The sequence below is a fragment of the Balaenoptera ricei genome, chromosome 18 (assembly GCF_028023285.1).
Source record: "Balaenoptera ricei isolate mBalRic1 chromosome 18, mBalRic1.hap2, whole genome shotgun sequence".
NCBI classification, from domain to species: domain Eukaryota; kingdom Metazoa; phylum Chordata; class Mammalia; order Artiodactyla; family Balaenopteridae; genus Balaenoptera; species Balaenoptera ricei.
The window spans coordinates 667,623-691,019 of NC_082656.1; the positions used below are offsets into that span (position 1 = coordinate 667,623).

Sequence of the window (23,397 nt, forward strand, 5' to 3'; positions counted from 1 at the left end):
GACATATACACACTACTATATAGAAAATAGGTAACAAATAAGGACCTACTGTATAGCACAGGGAACTCTACTCAACACTCTGTAATGACCTAAATGGGAAAAGAATCTAAAAAAGAATGTATATATGCATATGTATAACTGATTCACTTTGTTGTACAGCAGAAACTGATGCAACATTGTGAATGAACTGTACTCCAATAAAAATTAATTTAAAAAAAGTGGGCAGAAGATCTGAATAGACATTTTTCCAAAGAAGACTTACAGGTGGCCAACAGGCACACAAAAAGATGCTTAACGTTGCTAATCATTAGACAAATGCAAATCAAAACCACAATGTGATATCACTTCACACCTGCCAGAATGGCTACCAATCACATGGAGAAAAGGGAACACTTGTACACTGTTGGTGGGAATGTAAACTGGTGCAGCCACTGTGGAAAACAGCATGGAGGTTCTTCAAAAAATTAACATATGCCTAAAATCACCCAGCTCGTTGTGGGTAAAGCAAGTTCAAACTTGGGCAGCCTGCCTCCTAAGCTGTTATATTGCATCTCAATTACTGGTGAGCTCTTGGTTTCCAAAAATACAATTGTACCTAACACTTATTTGTATTGAGGTATAATTGACATATATTATATTAATTTCAAGTATACAACATAATGACTTGATATATGTATATATTGTGACATGATCACCAAAGTAACTCTAGCTAACATCTATGACCACACAGTTACAATTTTTTTTCTTCTGATGAGGAATTTTTTTATTTTAAAAAAATATTTAGGGCTTCCCTGGTGGCGCAGTGGTTGAGAATCTGCCTGCCAATGCAGGGGACACGGGTTCGAGCCCTGGTCTGGGAAGATCCCACATGCCACAGAGCAACTGGGCCCGTGAGCCACAATGGCTGAGCCTGCGCGTCTGGAGCCTGTGCTCCGCAACAAGAGAGGCCGCGATGGTGAGAGGCCCGCGCACCGCAATGAAGAGTGGTCCCCACTTGCCGCAACTAGAGAAAGCCCTCGCGCAGAAACGAAGACTCAACACAGTCATAAATAAATAAATAAATAAATAAAAGAAAGTGAATTTCTAAAAAAAAAAAAAAAAAAAAAAGAACCAGTACATTCCATTTATTAAAAAAAAAAAAAAAAAATTATTTATTAATTTGGCTGCTCCAGGTCTTCGTTGTGGCATGCGGGATCTTTCGTTATGGCATGCGAGTTCTTAGTTGTGGCATGTGGGACCTAGTTCCCTGAACAGGGATCGAACCTGGGCCCCCTGCCTTGGGATAATGGAGTCTTAGCCACTGGACCACCAGGGAAGTCCTGTGATGAGAACTTTTAAGATCTACTCTCTTAGCAACTTCTAATATTTGTATATTGCTTTCATAGGAGTTATTTGGTCCTTACAACACTGCAATACTATATATTATAAATGGCCAAACTGAGCCTTAGAAGATAACTTGCTCAAGGGTTTGAGTGGCCAAACAAGTATTTGAAATGCAAGTCCTCTGCTCAAGTCTTCATGTTGCCTTCCTGCAAAGCTTAGTATGCTTTTGTGGTTAGTACAGAATAACTCCACACACACACATACACACACACACAATTTTAGTAACAGCCTTATCAAGTTATAATTCCATACCATACAATTCATCCACTTAAAGTGAACAATTCCATGGTTTTTAATATACTCAGAGCTGTCCAATCATCATTCCAATCAATTTGCTCCAAAAAGACACTCCATACACTTTTTTGGAATGTGTCTGGCTTACTTCCTTTAGCATCATGTCATCAAGGTTCACCCATGTGGTGGCCTGTGTCAGAACTTCATTCCTTGTTACTGCTGAATAATATTCCATTGTATGGATCTACCACATTTTGTTTATGCATTCATCAGTTAATGGACATTTGGGTTGTTTCTACCTTTTGGAAATTATGAATAGTTCTGTTGTGAACATTCAAATAATTATTGTTATAAGTACTTTTCTATAAAATTAAGTGTAGTTTTTCTTTAAATTATGACACAAAACCTTTTCTTCCCCCAGCTTTCAACTCTCAGCTAAAATTCTCCCTGATATCATGTAGGTAACCCAGTGAACATTTTCATGCACAAATGGATTTGAATGAATACAAAATGTGACTAATATATACTACAGTAATTATTAGTCTTGTTAATTAATTATAAAACATCAATAATTTCATAATTAGTAGCAGTATAGAGCTTCCTTAAATTGAACAGCACGCAGCAATCCAATTTATCACTGAAGTCTATGACAGAGCTTATTTGGAAGTACCTCTACTTAAGCCTTCTAACTAACTATAAATTCAATGAAGAGAAGTTAACTGCAACGGTACATGGCGACAGAAAGGGGATGGTACTGTAAGTTTTCACGGAGTGATTAGCGTTGCCCTGCATTTGGTAATAGGGGACATTTCTGTTGTGAAGATACTGACATCAAGAATGTCAATGTAGGACAGTACTGTGTAATACACAGAGTCTTACAAGGTTATTTTGTTTTATCAAAAATTGAAAAATTTTATAATTAAGAAATAAAATGCAGAAAAATAAATGATGCCATTTTGAGAAAGTGGGTTTAAATACATATTGGACATCCTCCAATTATTTAAATAAAGAGCAGTATATTTATTGCATTTAGCCATAGGTGTGAGGACTACTTGATTGTTTTATTCGTAATGAATCTCACTTTCTACTAGACTATGCTAAGTGGCGTCTCTATAAAGTCGGTCTTTACTGAGACCTTCATGGATGATTATAACTTCATTAAAAAGTTCATGTTGACTTACTTCACTCTGTATGACAGACTCTAGGTCCATTCACCTCGCTACAAATAGCTCAATTTCGTTTCTTTTTATGGCTGAGTAATAGTCCATTGTATATACGTGCCACATCTTCTTTAACCATTCATCTGTCGATGGACACTTAGGTTGCTTCTATGTCCTGGCTATTGTAGAGTGCTGCGATGGAACACTGTGGTGGGAGGCTGCTGCATAGCACAGGGAGATCAGCTCGGTGCTTTGAGACCACCTAGAGGGGTGGGATAAGGAGGGTGGGAGGGAGACGCAAGAGGGAGGGGTTATGGGGATATATGTATGCATATAGCTGATTCACTTTGTTGTACAGCAGAAACTAACACACCATTGTAAAGCATTATACTCCAATAAAGATGTTAAAAAAAAAAGTTCATGTTGTTTACCATCGTGTTGAACTTTAAAGTGTAACAACACCCGTCTATTTACTAGTAGGCAATCCTGAAATTTGGGTCCACTTTATGCATCCATTTACTCCCCAACAGCGTCGGCTGCAGTCCCACCGACGGCCGCCAGGGCGGCCTCCCCGCTCGCCTCCTACGTGGAACCTCGGGACCCGCACAGCCCGTGACGTGCGCCCGGGACATAGGTGTAGACGGCGAACAAAAGCCGAGTCCCGCCGCCCAGGTGGCACTTTGGTCGGAACTCGCCCGGCCCGACCGGGCCCAGCCCGGCCAGCACCTGCGTTCCCTCCCGCCACGGGGTCGACCCGTCCGCCTCGGGGCCGACGAGGGCAGAGGCCCAGGGGCCGGGACGCGGCGGCCCCGCCGGGGGCGGCCCAGCCCTTCCGACAGGCAGGCGCCCGGCTCGTGGACCCGCAGCCGCCTCCATCTTGGCCAGCGGAGGCGGGAGCGGCGTCTGGCCCGGGCCCCGTCGCGCCGGCCGGGGCCAGGTGCGGAGCCGGCAGCGGGCGCCGTCCCGGCGGCCGGGCGGCGGGGCCCAGCCCGGGCTTCCCGGGACGAGTCGGAGTTGCCCCCAGTTCCCCCCGCGGCCCCGACAAGATGGAGGACGTAGTCTCCTCCCGCAGCCATGACGGGAGCGAGGGACGCCTCCCCACGGGGCTGAGGCGAGGGGAAGCGCTTCCAGCCTTCGGAGCGCGCGGGCCCCCCTGCTGCCGGCCTCCCGGCCCCCGGCTCCCGCCCGCGTCGCCGCAGCCCCTGCCCGCTCGGCCCTCACGGGGCTCCCAGACACTGGACAGGGAGGGCGCGGGGGCATCGAGGCCGCGGTGCTCCTCGGGCGGCGTCGCTCGCGGCCGCTGCAGGGTCAGGCGGCCCGGCTCAGGCCCTCGGGCCGCCCGGCCCCGATAGCTCTCGGCCCCCAGGGGCCGGGCCGAGCCGAGGCGGGTGCGGCGATCACAAGAGTCAGCGGCCCGACCCTGACGGGCCGGGCCGGAGTGGGGGCGGGGAAGGGGGGGGTGGAATGGAGGTGCAGGGGTGTGGCCTGCGCCTGAAGGACAGGGCGTCGGACCACCCCCTCGAGGGGGGTCCTGAAGGAAGGCGGACGCAGCCAATGGGCGTGCCCGAGGCCCCTGGCCCGCCCTCCCCGGCAGCCAGTGAGGGCGTGGGGGGCGGGGCTTGCCGGGCCGGGCCGCGCCGCCGCGGCCACAGCCTCCGCCTCCTCACAGCGCTAAAGCCGGGACTGGACCGAGCGGAGTTGCGCGTGTTGCCGAAGGGGGGGGGGGGGCCGGGGGCGGGGAGGTTCGTTCCGCGGAGCCGCAGCCAGAACCGGGTGAGGCTTGTCCCCGCCGAGTCTCCAGCCCAGGGCCGCCGACAGTGGGGGTGGCCGGGAGCGGCGCAGCCTCCGGAGGCGGAGGCGGAGGCGGAGGCGCCGGGAGGCGGAGATGGGTGAGGGCGGCCTCCGGAGCCTCCCACCGACCCGGGACAAGCGCCCCGCGGCGCGGCCGCCGTCGCCGCTACCGCGTCGGGGCCTCGGGCTGCCGGCGGCTCCGCTGATGTCCCAGGCGCCTTGGCGGGCGGCCCGCGGGCTGCGGGAGTGCGGGCACGGCCGCGAGGGCCGGGTGAGGCGGCCGCCGGCGGCGGGGGTCGCTCGGGGCCGCCCGGGGCGGGGGCCGGCGGCGGGGGTCGCGGGGGGGTGGGGGTGGGGCGGGGTGGGGGAGGGGCGCCTCCGTGGGTGATCGGGGCCGCGCTCGCACCCTCTCGGCGGCGGCGCGAGGTCCCCAAGTTTGGCGGCGAGGGCCGCGGGCCCCCCGCGCCGGTCCCCTCCTCTGCCGCCCCGGCCCCGGCGCGCGCGCGGCTCTGCTCCGCACGTATTGTTTGGCCGGGTCTCTAATGGCGGACGGGGAGGCAGCGCTGCCGGTCGCCGACTGCGGGGGGGCAAGTCTCGGGCCCGGGGCAGGAGCTCGGGGCAAATGCGGGGGGTTTCCGCCCCGCGGTGACGCGAGCCGCCCCCCGCCCCTGAGTGGATGCGGGCGCGATGGGGACGGCGCTGGGTGGGCCGATTCGGGGGATAGGATTCCCCGCTGGCGTCGAGGCTGCGCTCGCCCTTCCCCCTCCCCCTCCCGGAGCAGGCCTGCTGCCCTCCGCCTCCTCCCTCCAGGGTTTGCCTTTCACGTGGGTTTTGGTCCCAAATAAAAATTTTACGCCGTTTCGCTCTACTTTACGTAGGAGGGGGTTGTTGGTCACGGGCTGGGGAGCAATAATCGAAGGTCCGAACCTCCTTGACCTCTTATTCCCTTCTCTGTCTCCTCCTGGTGGAAGGGGCTTGGTTCTCCCACCTGGTTAGGTGTTCTTGATCCATTTTTCATTTTTCCTCTTACCCAGGACCAGGAGTTGCCTTCATCTCTACCTGGTGCATCTCTGGCAGAACGTGAGGAGGAAAACACCCCCATTGTGAGTCTTTTGCCCCTCATTTGAGGCTCTTGAGGACGTTGTCAGGTTGTAGGGCCGGAGCGTCTCCGTTGTTTTGAGGGGGAGGAGCTTTCCCCTGGGTGGCAGCTGCCCCCGGGGCGCAGCCTGGGTAATGGCTGGTGAGGCAGCTGGGAGTGGGCGCTGCTGTTTGCACCGCTGCAGACATCTCTCCTGCTGCAATACCAACCTCAGCAACCAGACGACGGGCTCCTGCAGCTGCTCACGTTACCCGGGAGGAGGGGTGGGGGAAGGAGGGCATATTGCTGGCGCCCTCTAGAGTTCCAGGGCGGGAAGTGAAGTTGTTGCGCTTCTGATGCTCGGTGTGCAACCATCTTTAACACTTTCTCTTCCTTTACAATGGAGAATTGATTGAAGGGGTTGGAGGAACAGAAAGACGGATTTCACTCTGTGTGTACGACGTAAAACACAAATTTTGACTCTTGGGGTTCATGAGTTGGTAGATGTCTTTGATGTGTTTGCTTAGGAAAGGGCATGAGGTCCACTCCTCCAGTTCTCTTAGTTTACCAGCTAGTGTGCTGGTGAGACCAGTCCGCTGCTCTGGTTACTCTTAGTCCCCCATATTTTGTGATGCTTAGTCTTCAACTTAGTCTTCAAGTTGTTCTTGAACGTGTTATCTGAGGGTTATCGTTTATTGCTTTCAATTTGTTGGTTTTAAGATAGTCTTGGAATGTGCGAGACACTAAGGTAAACATAACGAGTCATTTTCCGTCAATTGAAATTAGTTACAAAATATCAGTGAATTTTAGCATTCTAGACAAATTGTATCTCTGGAGCCTCCTGACAATTGGTATTGTAACTTGCACATCTCTGTCAGAGGTGAGTCATGAGTATAGTAGCTCGTGCTTAAATATTAAGTCCCAAATGGGTCAAAAAATAATTGATGATGAACATACTGATTGCATACTGATTGTGAAGGATGATGTGAGGATGGCAACTTGTATGAAACGAACACTACTTTAGGCAGGTGCCGGGCACTTTCATGTATTATTTCCTTTACTCTTGGCAAATAGCCTGCAGGGTAATAAAAATAGCATGCATTGAGCCCTTATTGTATGCCAGCACAATAGTAAGCTAAGTTTTTTTAAAAAGTTAACTATGAGAACTTTCAAATTTATGAGTGAGAATAGTATATTGAACCTCTTTGTACCTATCATTTACAGTCTATAATTATCAACACATGTCCAGACTAATTTTTAACATGTATTAAGTAATTTAATCCTCATGAAAACCTAATGTTTTTATTCCTAATTCGTAGAAGAGGAAACAGAGGCATAGGCAAATACCCAGGTAGTAGTATTTGGTAAAGCAAGGATTTGAACTTAACCAGTTTGATTACAGGCCTAAGTTCAGCAACTGTGTTGTCCTATTTTATTTTTAAGTTTTTTATTTATTTTATTTTATTTTTTGGCCACGAAGGGGCGGGGGGTGGAATGTGGGATCTTAGTTCCCCCACCAGGGGTTGAACCCACGCCCCCTGCATTGGCAGCTTGGAGTCCTAACCACTGGACTGCCAGGGAAGTCCATGTGTTGTCCTGTCCTATACTGTTTTAAAGTATATAATATGCTTGTTTTACAAATTTAGAAATTGAAACTGAAAAAAATTGAAGGTTACAATTTTCTGAGCGTATATTGTTTTCATGGAGAACAGTGGGTAAACAAATACAAAATGTTTGACTCTTACTGAGTACCTTTTAAAAAAATAGTAGTACCACAGTTATCAATTAGATTATTTGACTGCCTTAAAACTAACAGGGTCTGTTTGAATCAGAAATAATATATTCTCTTTTTTCAGTGTGTCTGTGCAATTTAGTATCTATAATTGTTTCCTAAATACTGTAACTTTAATGACTCTAACTTCTGTAATGAGTTTAAAGCTCTTTTCAGGCATTAGATCATTCAGATATAGTGGATCAAGGATTAGATCTTTCAACTAGATGGGCATTGCTTATTTTATCACCCCATATTTTCACAAAAGATTTACCTTTCTGAAAGTTTTTCCTTTGTTCTTATTTGTGATGTTGATGGGGGAAGGTCGATTGGTTGGTTAAGTAAACATTCGGAGATGAGGACATACAAAATGTATAATCAGGACTTTCCTGTAATGTCAACACATGTATACTAATGAAAACCATGGTTCTTTCTAATACAGTTGATCCTTGAACTACATGGGTTTGAATTGTTGGTCCACTTATACCTGGATTTTTTTCAATAGTACTACACTATCTGTAGGCAGTTGGATCTGTGGATATGGAGGAACTCAGTAAAAGGAAGGACCATCTATAAGTTATACATGGATTTTCTTCTCCCTTCCTTCCTTCCTTCCTTCCTTCCTTCCTCCCTTCCTCCCTTCCTCCCTCCCTCCCTCCCTCCCTCCCTCCTTCCTTCCTCTTTTCGTGCATGAGGGATCAAACCTGTGCCCCCTGCAGTGGAAGCTTGGAGTCCTAACTACTGGACCGCCAGGGAATTCCCTATACATGGATTTTCAACTGCTACCCCCTGACCCCCCCAGTTTTTGAAGGGATGTAGTTCTTGTTTTCCTTAATGATTTAGCTCAGAATTAAAAATTCTTTTACTTAAAAACACCAACTAATGGTGCTTTAATGTGCCAGACAATAAGATGAAGATAAGCTGACAATTTTAAATTGACATTGATTAAATCAAAGTTCTTTATTATACTTAAATTTATTGCACACTTAATGTGAGTTAGGTGCTTTTAGATGTACTTAAAAGTATTTTGACATTTAAAAATACTTCACATATTTATGGTACCTTTCTTTAATGCATCCTTAATAGTATGTATTCCTCCCATTGTCCTTTTTAAACAGTTGAGGGAAAGAGAGAGTGGTCTCTGCTTTTCCATGTTCTGCTTATATAATCTCATGGGCTGGAGTTTTGTTTTGTTTTGTTTTTAAGTATTTATTTATTTATTTATGGCTGTGTTGGGTCTAAGTTTCTGTGCGAGGGCTTTCTCCAGTTGTGGCAAGCGGGGGCCACTCTTCATCGCGGTGCGCGGGCCTCTCACCATCGCGGCCTCTCTTGTTGCGGAGCACAGGCTCTAGACGCGCAGGCTCAGTAATTGTGGCTCACGGGCCCAGCTGCTCCGCGGCACGTGGGATCTTCCCAGACCAGGGCTCGAACCCGTGTCCTCTGCATTGGCAGGCAGATTCTCAACCACTGCGCCACCAGGGAAGCCCTGGGCTGGAGTTTTGTACCTCATGTGGTGGGACATCTCTGAATCACTCAGATGTCACACAGATGCTGACAATGAATGTTTCAGACTTTTGTGTGGATATGGAGCTTGACATACCATCTTTGTACAACAGTGTTCATATCCTTAAAAGTTTTATTGTATGTTGCCCTTGTTTGAGGTACAAAAGTGCCTAAACAATGCATTTGAGACAAAATGAAATCTTCACCTTTAGTCAGATGCTGTGTTATTACTGTGATGGAAAGAATGTGTATGAATGCCGGAGCTCTATCTTTGTTGTCAAAAGGTGTGGTATAATTAGAAATTTTATATCTTTTTCTAGGCATTCATGTCTGTGTGCCCCATTAACAATATTATTCACACATGTATTATTTTACTGAATAACGCTTACTATAAGAGGACTTCGGCATATTCAACTTGCATGTGTTTTTTTTAGGCAATGCAAGATGAGCTTAAACCCAAGTGCTTTCTCCGGTTGGATTATCTAACAGTATTTTATGTAGGGCATTTTAAGTTAGGAAACAAGTACACAGAGAGATTGTGTTGATTCCATGCATTTTCCATTTTTTCATTTCAGTTGGTTAATTTATTTCTGTTCCTGTCAGAGCATAGAATTGGGATTTTAGAATTGAACAGGACTTTTAAGCTAATGAAATCTCAGAGTTTTTATGGACAACTGCAATATGGAAGAACCATAAAGTTGTCACTGAGAAAAGTTGCTTTTAGATAAATCAGAAATTTTGAACTATGGGGCTCTGGGTAACAACTGTAGTTTTTTATTTTTTATTTTGGTTGTTTACCAGCAAGAAAATTGTTTTACATAGTTGGAATTGCAAATTTTTATATCTGTAATCTGTTTTTTAAACAAGTCACTTTTGTAATCTTAGGTTTCTGTTATTAAAATAGTAATGAGAAGAGAATTATGAAGGCCAGCACTAAACACTTAGTAACAAGATAAGTTGGTCATCTTGAAGTGTTAAAAGTTGGATTACAACACATTTGAGCATATCTGTTGTTTTATTGCATATTTTAAAATGTATTAATTTTTTTGGATCAAGTTTTGCACAACACTTGAAGCACTTTGTAACTGCAGAATAAATTTTTGTGAACTATTGAAAAGTCTAGAGTTAAAATGTGTAGAGAGGTTTGCTAAACTGCTTGCTCACATGACTAGTTTGGGATTTGTTCTTAGTTCTATTTTATTTTTAACTTCATAGCAGTCCATTGAAAATTACAAGTAATAAAATTTAAGAAGAATTTGGGGTCTTTAATTTGAAAGAAGGATATGACTGTTGGGGGTTTTATTTTTACTGATTTGATCAATGTCCCATAAGTGTTAATGTTTACTACATCAAGAAATGATTTAAGAGTAAACTTTGGATATTAGGATAAATATTTGATAGTCCTGGCTTTAAAAAAAAAAAACCAAACTTTCACATATTTGTGTTATTAATGTGATCTTGTTTTTATCTTTCTTCAAGAGTTACCAAATTATTGTTAGAGAATTTCAGCCATTCTCTTTAATATCAATAGGCTGCCAAGGGTCAGATTTCTCTTCTCCAGAGGGTTCTAGATATTTTTCTCTCTATGTTCCTAGTGAATTTGAAGGGCAGATTTGTTTTTGTGAATTTAAAGTATTTTATCCTTAAATTATTAAATATTTTAGTGTGATTCTGATATTAAATTGTGATTTAAGATAAATTTTCTAGGAATAGGATTAATTGTTGCAACCTCATTAAAATTTTTGGGAAGGATCTGTTATAGTTCTTGCAATAAACATTTTTTTTTCTAACTATACATTTTGATTGGATAAGAAAAATACTTAGGACTTCCCTGGCGGTCTAGTGGTTAAGACTCCGTGCTTCAACTGCAGGGGCCGTGGGTATGATTCCTGATGGGGGTAAGATCCCGCATGCTGCGCAGCACGGCCAAAAAAAGAAAAATACTTTTTAAGTAAATATTTTAAGTAAAATTGTGATGCGCAGTTAGAGGTTTCAGACAGAAGAAAGTTTATAAAATATGACTAATACAATGAAACAAATTATTCAGTTGTTTTACTTTATAGCAATGCCATGTATATGTTACTTTTTCTGTAGTAGCCTAGATTCCTTTATTAATTGTAAGAATTTAATCTGAAATTATGGTTTTGTAACTTAAAAACATTAAAGAAACTTTGTAATACTGGAACAGTTTCATAATCATTCGTTTCAAAGAGGTATATCTTTTGCCTAGGAAGAGTGGTGTTTCTTGGACTATTGAGCTGGACTAGACTGAGAATAGTTCAGGGTAATCAGGGCACTGTGGAAATCACTTATTCAACAAATTGGGTATCGTATACCATCTATTATATATCAAGTAGTCATAAAAGATGTGTTCTGTTAATGTTGGCTAGCAGTTTCTTTGGTGCTAGTGCTCATTTGGGGTGACCCCAATGATTATCAGATTAGTGAATTTTGTTTCCAGTTCTGTGGAAGTAAAGAAATATTAGAGTGGAAGTAAAAATTTAGATTAAATGAAATTTTTATCTTGTCTTTTTGTTTTAGATTTCTATTGGTATTTTTTTCTTTGAAGCTTGTTTTATTTTAATTATTTTAGTTTATTTTGATTATTTCTGGCCCTCACATGGTATCTGAATTCTCGTATGTTCATGTTTGTATGTTTGTCTTTTTCCTTAAATTATTTTTTTTAAATAATTAATTAATTAATTTCTGGCTGCGCTGGGTCCTCGTTGCTGCATGCAGATTTTCTATAGTTGGGATGAGTGGGGGCTACTCTTCACTGCAGAGCACGGGCTGTAGGCGCATGGGCTTCAGTAGTTGTGTCACGCGGGCTCAGTAGTTGTGGCTCCCGGGCTTAGTTCCTCCGCTGGACCAGGATTGAACCCGTGTCCCCTACATTGGCAGGCGATTCTTAACCACTGCACCACCAGGGAAGTCCTGTTTGTTTGTTTTGAAGTAATGAAAAATTTGCTCTTGTTTTAATTAGTTATATAAATTTGTCGCTTTAAAATTAAACTTGTTTTAGCTTTACAACTTTCATTACTATGAATATTGTCTCACTTTCTATGTTTATTTTTGTATGTCTGTTTTAATACTGTGAAGTCCTGTTTCCAGGAAGTCATTACATTCTATATCTGTAAACAGTTTTAGTTGCTCATCAAAGCTTGTGTTGAAGTTGGTCTTTTTCTTCCATGACACAAGCTCCTGACTGCCACTATTCCTTGTTGTCTTCATTTGTATAATCACGTTTTCCATCCTTGATGTCCTTGCCCAGCTGTTTTCATCCTATCTTCCTCTTGGACTTAAGTGTTCATTTGCCTTTCCTAACTTTCTTTTGCATTAAAAAAAAAAAAAATTACCACACAGTATCTGGAAAAGCATCCTATGTTGTAAGTCTGATTTTGCTGTATTTATATGAGGCGTATCCAGATTTTATTAAACTTTTGAATTTGGTGAGATCATGGAAAAAATTTGCTGAAAGTTATCAAATTTCACTTAAAATAAATTTTATTTTATATAAATTATTCCTCAGTGAAACCGTTAAAAACCATTTTTGCTCCACCATTTACCAATTTGTGGTCTCTGGTAAGTCATTTAACCTCTAAGCCTTAATTTACTCATACGACAAGTAAGTATAGTACTGTCTGCTTTCTTGAGATTGCTGTGAGGTCGGTTAAAAATAATACAGAGTATGTGATTGGCCAATAGTAGGTGCTCAGTTAACAGCAGCTACAGTTCTTCCCTATTTATATAGAGCAAACATCATGAATTTGTTGCCACCACTGGGACGGTAAACTCAGTGAATGCTCATGCGATAGAAGGAATTACGTTCCTGTTCACAGCCTTCTCTCTCTGACGGCGCCTTCATTAGTCTTTTAAGTGTGCTAACATGCTGTCTCCTCCAGAATCTCTGCACCTTTCCCAAACTTCCTTTTCCTGTACTTTTCCAAAGAAACTCACTGATTTGCACTCTCAACACCATACCAAATCTGCTGTTTTGAGGTCACTAGTGACTTAATTTTCAAATCTTAGGTGCCTCTTTTTTTTGTCTTAATTCTGTAAGATTTGAAATTTATTATATTCCTTGAAACTGTTGACTTCTGGGACTTTGAACTTAACATTATCTTATACTTCTGATGATCTCCTTCACGTCCCCTCATTAGATTCAAATATAGAGACCTTTATGTATCCTTATTTCCTAAGGTACTTAGCCCTCTCCTGTTTTGTTTTGTACTTTGACCTTAGTCCATTTTGTTAGAAAGTGGGAGTTATATTTACAAGGCACGTTCATCCTGTTTCTTTCTCCAGTCTACAGCCAGATTAATTTTCCCTAAAGCCCAGTCTGATCACATCACTCACTTTCCAAAATCTTCAGGGATTCTTGCTGGCATGTGAAACAAAATAACAAACTTATAAACTAAGCCTGGGCTTTAAAACCCTTAAAAAGAAGAAATCAATTAGGAAATGCATAATATGTGATTTTTTTTAAGGTAGATTCTCAGTGTTCAGATTATGGAGACAGTCATGTAAATGAATAACTGTAAGCAATGAAGCATAATCGGTGACCTACAGAAATGAGTAGTTGTATGCATATCAGAAAAGACAGTTCTTAATATTTTGGTTATAAAGATAAAATGTGCCCTTACAATCAAATAATAAAGAAGTATGTGACATAGAAAGTGTAAGTTCCCCCATAATCCCATGATGATTTTTTCCTGCTCATCATACTAATAATTTTGCATATATATTGTTATCAACAGTCAACATTTTTGATAATTGCTTCCCTGTCCTTATGTTGCCAAAGTCTTCAGCTGATTAATGTTTGAATTCTACTGATCAGTGTATTAGAGCAGGTCACAAATCTCAGTTCTATATGATAGAGGGTAATGTGGTAGCATTAGTTCAGCAGAAGCTTAATGAGCAAGGTGGGAAGAGCGGTGCTGAAACTGAGCCTGCCCTGAAGGGCGGGGTCAGATCAGGCAGGAGTCTTATATAGGAAGTAGACTGGAAAGCCACGGAAGAAGCAATTGATGTAGTCTGATTTAATTTTTAAAAAGATCTTTAGATAGTTTGGGGAATATAGTAGGTGACGTCAGTAATCCAGCAGAAAAATGGTGATGAATTTCTAGGGCTAGAGGAGTGTCAGAAGAGATGGTTAAAAGTGGACAGTTTCAAGATTTATTTTGGAAGTAGGATAGGAATTGGGGATGGCATGGCTGTAGGTGAAGAAAGGAGAAGAAATAAAGGCCTCCAGACTTCTGGTATGAGTAGCTAGACGCATAACATCCCCAAATGGCAGAGACTGGAGGAGGGGCAGATAAAGAGTGAAAGAGCATGCTTGAATAACTAGATGTAGGGAGTAGGCAGTTTGGGGCTTTGAAACATCTTGATTGAGATAAATTAAGGACTCTGGGACATTGAGGTATTATTTAAAATCATGGGAGTGGATGAGATCCCCAAAGAAAGTTAAAATTACTTGAAAGTACATTGCAGTTAAAGTTTGGTCCTATGGGAAAGAAGAGATTATTCCTTACCCCAGAAATTCTGTGCCCTAGAGCTAACCTGAATCAATTAATTAATTAATTAATTTACTAGATCAACAGGGATTTTTGTTTAGACGCTGTCATAGCCCTTGAATGGATTTTTAGTATGTTAATTAAATGATTCCTGTCAGCTTCTAAAGCCAGAGTAGCATTGTTGTGGATCTCTGATAAAGATATGTTATAAAATGATTTCATGGCTAGATGGTAAGCAGCATGAGGTCATAATCTGTGTTCATCTATCACTGACCCCTGTCCCCTTTGCTCACTCCCCAGAGGTTAGTGGTAGCATCAGTTTAGTGTGTATTACTATAAATCCTTTTTGTGCATATACTAACATGTACCTGTAAGAGTAATAAAGTAAATTTATACGTGCGTTTTAAAAACATGTATATGTATCTTTCTGCAACTTGCTTTTTCACTTAGTGGTATGTCTTAGACATTTTTCTGAGTTAGTACGTAAAGGTCTTTTTAAACTGTTGTGTGATACACTTCATGACATGGATTTAACAGTTTAGCTATTCTGTTGGTAGACATTTAGTCTATTTGGAATTTTTTGTTATATATAAAATGCTGCATGAAATATACGTGTAGTAGTTTCTTTGGGTTCATGTGTGTTTTCTCTGGGGGAGATTCTGGAGAATAGGAATTACTGAGTCAGTATGTGCGTATTACATGTTTTTATAGGTACTGCCTAATTGCCTTCCACTGGACCACAGTACTGACTACCCTTTCTACTAGTTTCTCCACATTCTTGACAACACTGGATGTTCTCAAATAGTTAAAGTTTTGTCAATTTAATTTATGTTCTTTCTAAAGTATGGATATCAGTTCTTGTTATATCGATTGCAAGTATATTATATATACACATTATATATTATATATAACATATAATATATATATTTTGTATATTTTTATACCTTATTTATGGTGCTTCTTTGCTATGTAAACATTTTATAATGTAATGGGAAAAATCCATTTCACTATTGCAAGAAATAGGAACAATTATAATGAATATGCAAGACTTTTATGAAGGAAATTGTAAAATAATACAGTAGGACATACGAGAAAACCAGAATGGACAGATTTACATATATCTGGATGGGAAGACTTCAATAATGTAAAAATAATAATACTTTTGTCTTCAAATATCTCTAAATTCAATGAAATCCTAACTAAATACCAGAATAGATACATATGGTACCAAATTTAAAAGGTAAAAAGGGTAGAAAGGTAAAAAAGGTAAAAAAAAAAAGGAAGACTCCCCCCGCTCCATCCACATGGTTCTCTTCCTTAGAAGCAAACCACTGTTGTCGTTTTCTTGGCCGTTTATCTAGAGTTATTCTGTGCATGTGTGTGCGTGCTCACGGTGTTTATCCGTTGTTAGGTGCCTTGCTTGCATTTATTTTATGGGAGAGGTGGTTCCATGTTAGTGTGGAAGTATGTTGAGAGCTGCCTCAGTTGTTTCCAAGGCTGCCTAATATTTCACTGTTTGTCTTTATTGTCATTCATTTTATCAGTTGTCTATTGAGAGACATTTAGGGTGTTTCAGTCTTTTAACTTTACAATGAATGTCCTTCTACATTTTGTTCTTTAAAACATGAGATGATATATCTGTAGGAAGAATGTCTAGAAGTGGGATTGCTTGGTCAAAGAAATATTTTTTTGAGTTGCTGTCAGTAGAAGTTGTACCAGTTTACACTGATTTACACTATGAGGGTACACAGTTAAACCTTTTGATTTTTGTCAGTGTGTTAGGAGAAAATTGGTGGCCCTTTAGAGTTTTAACTTGGATTTCTCTTAAATATTTCATATATTTAAGAGACATCTGTATTTTCTTTTCTTGTGAACTCTGTTCACTTTTTTTTGGTCCTTTAGTCTCACTGGTTGTTGGTTCATCTCATTGATTGTAGGACTTCTTTGTCTTCATTTTTTTAGGATATGAGTTGCAAATATTTCCTTTGTAGTTAATCATTGTTGTATGTTTGGTATTTTTTCCCCCCATAGAGGTGTCTTCTATTTTTTTTTTTTCAGAAAAAAATCTGGTAAAATGTATTAACATAAAATTTACCGTTTTTACCTTTCTTTTTTTTTTTTAAAGGTAGAATAAGAGACTCTTTTTTTTTTAATTAATTAATTTATTTATGGCTGTGTTGGGTCTTCGTTTCTGTGCGAGGGCTTTCTCTAGTTGCGGCAAGCGGGGGCCACTCCTCATCGCAGTGCGCAGACCTCTCACTATTGCGGCCTCTCCTGTTGCGGAGCACAGGCTCCAGACGCGCAGGCTCAGTAATTGTGGCTCACGGGCCCAGTCGCCCCGCGGCATATGGGATCTTCCCAGACCAGGGCTCGAACCCGTGTCCCCTGCATTGGCAGGCAGACTCTCAACCACTGCGCCACCAGGGAAGCCCCGTTTTTACCTTTTTTAAATGTATAGTTCAGTGGTATTAAGTATATTCATAAGTGTTTTTTAAAAATCACCACTGTTAATTTCCAGAGCCTTTTCATCATTCCCAAACAGAAGCGCCATACTCATTAAACATAATGCCCGGTGCCTCTTTACCACAGCTCCTAGTGACCTCTCTTCTACCTCTGTCTCTATGAAATTGCCTATTGTAGGTACCTTAAATAAGTAGAATCTTTAAATGTTTGCCATTTTGTGCCTGGCTTATTTCACCTAGCATGTTTTCAAGGTTCATCTATGTTGTGGCATATATCAGAATTTCTTTCCTTTTTAGGACTGAATAATATTCCATTGTATGCCTACATTTTGTTTATCCATTCATTTGTTGATGGACCCTTGGGCTCATTCTACCTTTTGGTCATTGCGAATAAGACTGCTGTGAACATTGGTATGCAAGTATCCATTTGAGTCCCGGCTTTCAGTCCTTTTGTATATATGTATATAAATAAATCTAGACGTGGAATTGACTGCTCACATGTTAATTCTACATATAACTAACTTTTGTATGTCTCTCCAGGACTTGTTATTTTCCTTTTTAAAAAAATAACATCCAGGGCCTCCCTGATGGCACAGTGGTTAAGAATCTGCCTGCCAGTGCAGGGGACATGGGTTCGAGACCTGGTCCAGGAGATCCCACATGCCGTGGAGCAGCTAAGCCCGTGCGCCACAACTCCTGAGCCTGCACTCTAGAGCCCACGTGCCACAACTACTGAGCCCACGTGCCACAACTACTGAAACCGGTGCACCTAGAGCCCATACTCCGCAACAAGAGAAGCCACCACAAGGAGAAGCCCACGCACCGCAACGAAGAGTAGCACCCGCTTGCCGCAACTAGAGAAAGCCTGCACACAGCAGCAAAGACCCAACACAGCCAATAAATAAATAAATAAATAAATTTATTAAAACAAAACAAAACATTCAGGGACTTCCTGGTGGTCCAGTGGTTAAGACTTCATGCTTCCACCATAGGGGGTATGGGTTTGATCCCTTGTCGAGGAACTAAGATCACACATGCCGCATGGCACAGCCAAATTAAAACAAACAAAAAATCTATCTTCATTGCTGTGAAGTGGTATCTCATTTTGGTTTTTTTTTTAATTTTTACTTTTAACTCTGGTAAAAAAAAAAAAAAACACATACCATAAAATTTATCATCTTGGCCATTTTTAAGTTGTATAGATCAGTAGTGCTAAGTATATTCACATTATTGTGCAGCAGATCTCCAGAACTTTTTCATCTTGAAAAGCCGAAACTCTATAATGATTAAACAATTCCCCGTTTACTCCTTAGCACCATCCTACTTTCTATTTGTATGATTTTTGACTTCTTGAGATACATTATATCATTTATGTGTGATCATACAGTGTTTATCTTTTTTCACTTAGCATAGTGATCTCAAGGTACATCCTTGCTGTAGCATATAACAGGATTTCCTTTCTTTTTAATGCTGAATAATATTCCATTGTACGTATATACCACATTTTGTTTATACATTCATCTGCTCGTGGAACTTTTGGTTGCATCTACCTTTTGGCTATTATGAATAATGCTGCTGTGAACATAAACATGCAAGTATCTCTAAGAGATCTTGATTTTAGTTATTTTGGATATAGTATACCCAGAGTGGGATTGCTGAATCTTATGGTAATTCAATTTTTAATTTCTTGAGTAACCTCCATGCTGTTTTCTATAGCTGCTGCACCTTTTTACATTCCCATCAGCAGTGCACAAGGGATCAAGTTTCTTCAACCAACCAACCAACCAACCAACCAACCAGTTTCTCTTCAATAATACGTGTTACTTTTTGTTTGTTTGTTTTGATAGTAGGCATCCTAATGGATGTGACATGTTTCCTGGTTTTGATTTGCATTTCCCTAATGACAGATGATGTTGAGCATAGCATCATTGGGAAGAATTTGAGAAGGATCAGTGTTAATTCTTCTTTAAGTGTTTGGTAGAATTCACCTGTGAACCCCTCTGGTCCTGATTTCTTTGTTGGGAGATTTTTGATTACTGATTCAATCTCTGTGCATGTTATAATTCTATTCAGAATTTGTATTTCTTCTTGAGTCAGTTTTGGTAGTTTGTATTAGGAATTTGTCCATTTTGTCTTGGTTATCCAGTTTGTTGGCATGTAATTGCTCATAATGTTCTCTTACTCATTTCTGTAAAATCAGTAGTGCTATCTTATTTTCATTTCTGATTGTTTTTTTAACTTTTTTATTTTTGGTCTGCTATTCACATATCAATTGCTTTCTTTCTTTTTGTTTTTTTTGGCCGCACTGCATGGCTTGTGGGATCTTAGTTCCCTGACCAGTGAAAGTGCCAAGTCCTAACCACTGGACCCCCAGGGAATTCTGTTTGTTTCTGGTTTTAATAATTTGAGATTTTGTTTCCTTGTCAGTCTAGCTAAAGATTTGTTAATTTTTTCAAGGAACCACTTATTTTTTTCTCTATTTTTCTGCTTTCTGTTTTGTTTATCTGTGTACTCATCTTTATTACTGCATTCTTTCTGCTACCTTTAGTTTGCTCTTTTTCTGGTTTCTTAAGGTGTAAAGTTTGTTTATTGATTTGAGATCTTTTTAATGTAGGCATTAATAGCAATAAGTTTTCTGCTGAGCACAGCTTTCATTGCATCCCTTAAGTTTTGATATGTTGTGTTTTTGTTTTTTGTTTCAAAGTATTTCTTCACTTTCCCTAGTGATTTCTTCTTTGGCCCATTGGTTGTTTAAGTGTGTGAATTTCTACCTATTTTGTGATTTTTCATTTGTGCTTCTGTTATTTCTCGTTCCATTCCATTGTGATTAGAAAAGATACTGTATCATTTTGATCCTTTTACATTTTTTTAAAAAAATAAGTTATTTTTAAATTTTATTTGTTTGGCTGTGTTGGGTCTTTGTTGCTGCGCACTGGCTTTCTCTAGTTGCGTTGAGCAGGGGCTACTCTTCATTGTGGTGCGCGGGCTTCTCATTGCGGTGGCCTCTCTTGTTGCAGAGTACGGGCTCTAGGTGCGCAGGCTTCAGTAGTTGCAGCATGCGGGCTCAGTAGTTGTGGCACGTGGGCCCTAGAGCGAGTGGGCTTCAGTAGTTGTGGCGCACGGGCCTAGTTGCTCTGTGGCACGTGGGGTCTTCCTGGACCAGGGCTCGAACCCGTGTCCCCTGCATTGGCAGATGGATTCTTAACCACTGTGCCACCAGAGAAGTCCCTCATTAACATATATTGATAATTATTGTTTTATGCATTTGCCTTTTAGATCATAGGGAAAAAAGTAGTTATAAACTGAAAGTACATTAATACTGGCTTTCTATTGATTTTCTATATTTACTTTATATATATATTTATATATTCATTTGTGTTCTTTATTTCTTACGGTTTCAATTTACTCTCTAGTGTGTTTTTATTTTTGCCTGAAGGATTCCCTTTAGCATTTCATGTTGGGTAGGTCTGCTGGTAATAAATTCCCCTTTGTTTATCTGGAAATGTCTTAATTTCTCCTTAATTTTGGAGGAGTTTTTTTGTTGGATATAGAATTCTTGGTTGACAGATTGTTTTGTTGTTGTTCACCTTTTTAAATGTCATGCCATAGCTTTTGGCTTCCATGGTTTTGGATGAGAAATATACTGATGATCCAAATCTTTTTGAGAATCCATTGCATATGATGAGTCACTTCTCTCTTAGTTTCAAAATTCTCTTTTACTGTCGGGTCCACAATTTGATTATTACCTGTTTTGGTGTGGCTATCTTTGAGCTTATCTGGCTTGAAGTTTGTTCTCTTAGTTTCAAAATTCTCTTTTACTGTCGGGTCCACAGTTTGATTATTACCTGTCTTGGTGTGGCTATCTTTGAGCTTATCTGGCTTGAAGTTTGTTGAGCTTCTTGGGTGTGTATATTCATCTTCATCATATTTGGGAAGTTTACAGCCATTGTGTCTTCAAATATATTTTTTGTCCTTTTTTTTCTCTTTTTATGTTACATGTGTTGGTGCACATGGTGGTGTTTCACAGATCCCTCAGGCTCTGTTCATTTTTCTTCATTCTTTTTTTCCTTCTCCTCAGACTGGATAATTTTAATTTTTCTGCCTTTCAGTTTACTGATTTTTTCTTCTGCTTGCTCAGATCTGCTATTGATCCCCTCCAGTGAGTTTTTCATTTCTGCTATTATATTTTTCATCTCCAGAATTTCTGTTTGGCTACTTTTTTTTTTTTTAATTGAAGTATAGTTGATTTACAATGTTGTGTTAGTTTCAGGTATATACAGCAAAGTGATTCAGTTATACATATATATATTCTTTTTCATATTCTTCTCCATTATAGGTTATTACAAGATATTGAGTAGAGTTCCCTGTGCTGTACAGTGGGTCCTTATTTATCTATTTTATGTATAAAAGTAGTGTGTATTTATTATAAAAGTAGTGTTTATCTATTTTATATATAAAAGTAGCATGTATCTGTTAATCTGAAACTCCTAATTTATCCCCCTCCCCCATTTCCCTTTTGGTAACCATAAGTTTATTTTCTCTGTCTATGCGTCTGTTTCTGTTTTGTAAATAAGTTCATTTGTATCATTTTTTTAGATTCCACAAGTAAGTGATACCAAGTGATATTTGTTTTTCTCTGTTTGACTTCCCTCACTTAGTATGATAATCTCTGGGTCCATCCATGTTGTTACAAATGGCATTATTTCATTCTTTCTTCTCGCTGAGTAATATTCCATTGCACATATGTACCACATCTTCTTTATCCATTCACCTGTCGATGGACACTTAGGTTGCTTCCATGTTTTGGCTATTGTAAATAGTGCTGCTATGAACATTGAGGTGCACGTATCTTTTTGACTTAGAGTTTTATCTTTTCCAGATGTGTGCCCAGGAGTGGTATTGCTGGATCATATGGTAGTTCTGTTTTTAGTTTTCTAAGGAACCTCCATACTGTTCTTCACAGTGGCTGCACCAATCTACATTCCCACCAACAGTGCAGGAGGGTTCACTTTTGTCCACACCCTCTTCAGCTGTTTGGTTACTTTTTTTTTTTTTTGGCCATGCCACATGGCTTGCGGGATCTCAGTTCCCCAACCAGGGATTGAACCCGTGCCCGCTGCATTGGAAGTGCGGAATCTTTTTTTTTTTTTTAAATATAAATTTATTTATTTATTTATGGCTGTGTTGGGTCTTCGTTGTGGTGTGCAGGCTTCTCATTGTGGTGGCTTCTCTTGTGGATCATGGGCTCTAGGCACGTGGGCTTCAGTAGCTGTGGCACGTGGGCTCAGTAGTTGTGGCTCATGGGCTCTAGAGCACAGGCTCAGTAGTTGTGGTGCACAGGCTTAGTTGCTCCGCGGCATGTGGGATCTTCCCGGACCAGGGCTCGAACCCGTGTCCTTTGCATTGGCAGGCGGATTCTCAACCACTGCGCCACCAGGGAAGCCCTGGAAGCATGGAATCTTAACCAGTGACTGCTAGGCAAGTCCCTGTTTGGTTACTTTTTATGATTTGTATCTGTTTGTTTATGTTTTCATTTTGTCCATACCTTGTTTTTGGATTTCCTTTAATTCTTTGTCCATGCTCTCTGTTAGCGCATTGAGCATATTTAAGGTAGTTGATTTAATGTTTTTTTTTTAAAATATGTATTTATTTATTTGGCTGTGTGAGGTCTTAATTGCAGCATGTGGGCTCTTTTAGTTGTGGCGTACGGGATCTAGTTCCCTGACCAGGGATCGAACTCGGGCCCCCTTCATTGGGAGCGCAGAGTCTTAGCCACTGGGCCACCAGGGAAGTCCTGATTTAGTGTTTTTGGCTAGTTACTCCAGTATTTGGGATTCCTCAGGGATGGTTTCTAATTCTTTTATTCCTGTGAATAGGGTGTACTTTTCTGTTTCTTTGTGTGTTTATACCATTCTGAGAGTATTATAGCTCTGGGTATCTGATTCTCCCATTCTCCTTAGATTGCTGATATTTCCTTGGGGATGGAGCTGTTTATTTTTGACTTTTTAAACATTTTTTTGCAGAGTGTGAATTTCCTGTTGCTTGTGTCCTTGAAGTTACTGTTGCATCACCCCTGTGGTGAGCTAGTGACCTGACAAGAAGTTTACATAAATGTCTGGAAGAAAAGAAAAAGAACGTTATACAGGGTTGTGTTTCATTTAATCTGAGAGATGCTACTGGGAATGCTTCTGCTGCCCAGAGGGCTGAGACCAAGAGGAGCCCAAGCCACAATCCCAGATTTTGTTGGAAGTCCCTGACCGCCAGTCCTGTGTTCAGCCAGACCCCGGAGGACTGCAGGTGCTGTCCCCTTGGCCGAGCGGGGTTAGAGGAATGGGGGATGCTCGCCCACTTAACAGTGAGCAGCAGCCTCTTCGTCACACACTCCCCTGGTGCTTAGTGTCCAGTCAGGTGCAGAGATCCAAGAGGTTGCTTCCAATCCCTCTGTCCAGCTCATTAGTTACTTGGGTAAAGGGACCCATACCCAGAACTTCTGACGCTGCCA

At 41.4% G+C, this 23,397-nt stretch overlaps 1 protein-coding gene across 3 annotated transcripts in view; it reads left to right on the top strand.

Moving 5' to 3' along the window:
- Positions 1-4,559: 4,559 nt before the first annotated feature.
- LOC132352204 (zinc finger MYM-type protein 2) overlaps positions 4,560-23,397 on the top strand; it is an 88,577-nt gene continuing 69,739 nt past the window's right edge. The window contains exons 1-2 of one of the 3 annotated variants that reach the window (XM_059902482.1): positions 4,560-4,666; positions 5,603-5,671. The gene's annotated coding sequence lies outside the window, so the exon portion shown is untranslated. Of the gene's footprint in view, positions 4,667-4,697; positions 4,840-5,602; positions 5,672-23,397 lie in introns of those variants that run through there. The other 2 variants (XM_059902480.1, XM_059902481.1) reach the window with 2 other exon arrangements.